The sequence below is a fragment of the Alligator sinensis genome, unplaced genomic scaffold, assembly GCF_000455745.1.
Source record: "Alligator sinensis unplaced genomic scaffold, ASM45574v1 scaffold240_1, whole genome shotgun sequence".
Lineage (NCBI taxonomy): Eukaryota > Metazoa > Chordata > Crocodylia > Alligatoridae > Alligator > Alligator sinensis.
This window is the reverse complement of record NW_005841902.1, coordinates 2,764,020-2,768,005: the sequence shown is the minus strand read 5'-3', so window position 1 is coordinate 2,768,005 and position 3,986 is coordinate 2,764,020.

The window sequence follows — 3,986 nt, the reverse complement described above, 5'->3', positions numbered from 1 at the left end:
CTCACGTATATGAGCCTTAATAATCTTTTCAGATGAAGCAGACTGTTCTCATTCAAGGGGTACCAGGCCTGCTGGGGAATGGTGAATAGCTCTGCATCTTTTAGCCACCTTTGAGGTGATCACTGTGGAGCAGGCAAGCTTTAACTTGGTGGGCAAGCCTTGCTGTTAGTAGGGCCAGGCAAGGGTTGGTAGGAAGAGACTTTAGGTTCCCCAACCTTCCACATGCCAGTCAGACAGAAGTAGAGCTGGAAGGGACCTCCAGTGGCCATCTAGTCCAGGAGTGGGCAAAATACGGCCTGCAAGCTGGATCCGGCCCGTGAGGCATTTCTATCCAGCCCACAGGGCCCTTAAAAAATTTAGAAAATTAATATTGATATGCCCTTGGTTCCTGTCAAAAATTACCGGAGCCAGGGGCAGTAGGACCCAGGGGAAGCCCTGGTGGGCTCCTGCAACAGCAGGGCCTGCCTGGTCCTTCCCCTCAGCTGGAAGCCCCAGTAGGGGCTTCTGGCCTGGGACCTTGTGACTGCCCCACACCGGAACCTCAGGTAAGGGGTGAGGCGGAGGAGGGCAGGGGAGGAGTGTGGGGAAAAGTGGCCTGGGGAAAAGCTGAGCATGGGAAAAAGTGCCCCGTCCCCTGTCCCATGGCCAGTGCTCCATGCTGCAGCCACTCACAGCCCACATGGAGCTGTCTTGAGCAGGCACAGGCATCCTCAAACAGGCTGCAAATGGCTACAGCGCGGGGCACCAGCCACAGGGTGGGGAGGGGCTACTTTTCCCCCGTGCTCCACACCAGCTTGTAACCCACCCACGCAGCTGGCTCTGGGCTCGCCCATCGGGACTGCGCATGGCGGCAGCAGCTGCGGCCCCCCGACTTGCTGCACCAGGCAGTGTTTCCCACCCCCGCCTCTGGGCTGTCCAGTGCGTGAGCTCCGGACAGGCAGCAGCAGCAAACACTGCACAATGCGGCAAGCAGGGGGACTGCTTTTCTCCACACCAAGCAGCTGCTGTTGCCGCACACAGCCCCGATGAGCGAACCCAGAGCTGGCGCAGGGCCCAGGCTGGCAGTGGGTTACAAGCGGGTGCTGAGCATGGGGGGAAAGTGGCCCCTTTCCCACCCCATGGCTGGCACCCTGCACTGCAACCGCTCACAGCCCACATGGGGCTGCCTGTGCCTGCTCAGGCAGCTGCAGCAGGGAGCACGGGCCCCAGGGCGGGCAAGGGGCCGCTTTTCCCCTGTACTCAGCACCAGCTCCTTCCCTGCTGGGGAGCAGGGGGTTGGGGCTTCAGGGTGCCCCCTGCCTGTACCGCGGGGCTGGGTGGGGGGGCACCGAGAGTGAGTGGGTGCAGGAGCACAAGGCCCACACTGGTGTTGGTGGGGCCCAGAGCAGGGTAGCAGGAGCACAGGATCCCAGCCAGCAGGGGCTCTATGGAGCCGGACCAGCTCCCCCTCTCCCTGCTGGTGCAGCCCAGCCCAGCTCCACAGATCTCTGCCAGCCTGCGCCCCACTTTGGGCCCCACTGGTGCTTGCCCTGGGACATTGGTCCCAAAACATTGGGACACTGGTCCCAAGATGGTGACCAGGGGGCGGGGCACCTGTCAAGGGGTGGAGCTACCCATGTGACCCTCGACAGTTTGCCAAAACTGGGTAAATGGCCCTCCACCTGAAATAATTGGCTGCCCTGATCTAGTCCAACCCCCTGCCTGAGGCAGGATCATCCCTATCCAAACCATCCTATACAATCCATACTCTAAATTCTACACAAAACTACCTTCAACCCTGACTTCGACACAGACCTAACACCGGAACTTGCCACAGTTAAAGCAAGGGAACCATGACAGCCAACATCCTGCTTCTATGAAATATTGTTAAGATATGCTCAAGAGATCCAGGTAGACACAATGCCCCTCAAAGGATCCTCATAACTGGGTGCTTAGGTCAATTTGATCAAAACAGACCAACAGCCTGCCTTGTTCACCTGGGGGGCACCCCCCAAGTAGTGACACCCAAATACCTGGGGGAGGGAGAATATTTTGAGGAGCAAGCAGTGGAGGGCTGGTACTTTCTGGAGGGGAGGTGGATCTTTCTCTTCTGGGATGAGGCTGAAGTTGCTTCCTTATTCCCAATTCCTTTTTTCAAAGCTCATCTTTCCACAATTAAAGGTAATGAGGAAGGAATTAGACACCCTAAAGTATCAGCATTTCATCAAAAAAATGCATATTGACAAATACAAATGTAATATAACGTCATGCCACTTCAGCCTCATCTTCTGGGACAGGCTGGGTCAGACCTCTTGAGCGTATATTGAGAACATTTTATAGAAGCAGGATGTTGGCTGCTGTGGTTCCCCTGCTTTGTGGCAGGTTAGGGTGTTAGGTGTGTGTTGTGTCAGGGTTGAGAGTATTCCTATGTAGAGTTTAGATTATGGTTGCGTGGGATGGTTTGGATAGGGATGATCCTGTCTCAGGCAGGGGGTTGGATTAGATGACCTCTGGATGTCCCTTCCAGCTCGACTTCTCTGTGACTTGAGGACAGGGGTTGGCAGTTTTTGAGCAGTGCCAAAAATGCCCTCAAGTTGTGGTGTGCCAAGGGAGGGCAGCAGGGGGAGCTGCAAGGGGCCCGATCCTTGTTGTGACAGCACAGCCCTGGCTCCTTCCCTGCAACCTGCCCCGCGGTGCGCAGGCCAAATGAAACACCTTTGGGTGCCACACTCTGGCATGCATGCCAGGGGTTGCCTCCCCCTGCTTTAGGCCAGCATTTCTCAACCCACAGCTCGCGACCCAAAAGTGGGTCGCAAGAATATATGAAAGGGTTGGGGACAAACGAAAAACGCATCAACAAACTTTGAAAATGGATTCTTTGTTAAAGGAGACTTTTCATTCCATCCAGGAAGAGCACACACCAACTGCTGAAACTTCCTTAGCCTGACAAAAGGTTTTTGAACCCAAAAGCTTGCTTAATAACTGTTCTCCAACTATTTGGGTTGGTCTAATAAAAGATATCAAATTCACCCAAGGAACCTTGTCTGCCTTGTTAAAGGAGAAACACTTTTCTTTTCTTTTTTTAATTTGTATCTGAGGCCAAATTAGCCAAAACTAATTCCAAATCCAAGAGTCCAGAACCATAAGTGGCCCTGCTACCGGCAAACATCCTCCATCCCCAGCTGGGGCTTCAGATGTTTCCAAAACCTTTGGTGGGCATCCTACTTGCAGGCCCAAGCCGGAGGTTTTGGGGTTTGGATGCCCCCAAGTTTTGCTTGCCCTCAGCCATGTGGCTGCAGGGGCAGGCTAGGGAGGAGTCTCACATTTCCATAAAGTGGGCTTAAAGCCGCTGCACCTCGGTGGGTACTGAACCATGCCAGAAGAGCAGTTCTCCCACGAAGCGGTTCTGGAAAACTGCCTTTGTGGACACACATACATGGTAGTTCCCCTGCTAGGTTAAAGAGCCGCTAGGCTTGATCTGAGCCTTCAAGATGCCAAGAAACACATGGGAAAGTGGGGCTGGCTGAGTTGCAGCCTGCCAGGGGCCGCGTGGGGCCCCACACACTGGGGGGCAGCGGGCAGAAAATGGGGGGCACTGGGTTGTGTTTACATTGGTGTGTACAAACGGGCCCGGGTACAAAAAAGGGTTGAGAGCCTCCCTGCTCTGCGACCCGCTCCTTCCTCTCCCCAGCCGGGGGCCTCCTCAGGGCAGGGGGAGAAGTGGCAGGACGCCGGGCTGATGGTGCAGCTCCCAGTCACGGTCTCCCTAGACAGCCCAAGGCGACATCTCTCTCCGCCTCTGGTTGGTGCCTCCCCGGCACTGGGCAGAGCGGGGCTCCCAACATACCCCCGCTGGGAGGCGGGAGGAGCCCGCTCCCGCCTCGCAGCGCGGCACCTGCTCAGTCCCGCCCTCCGCGGGGCGGAGCCAGGGGCGGTGGCAGGCGCGTCCCCATTGGCCGCCGCCCACAGTCCATCTCCCGGCGCGGCCCCGGGCGCTGCGGAGCGGA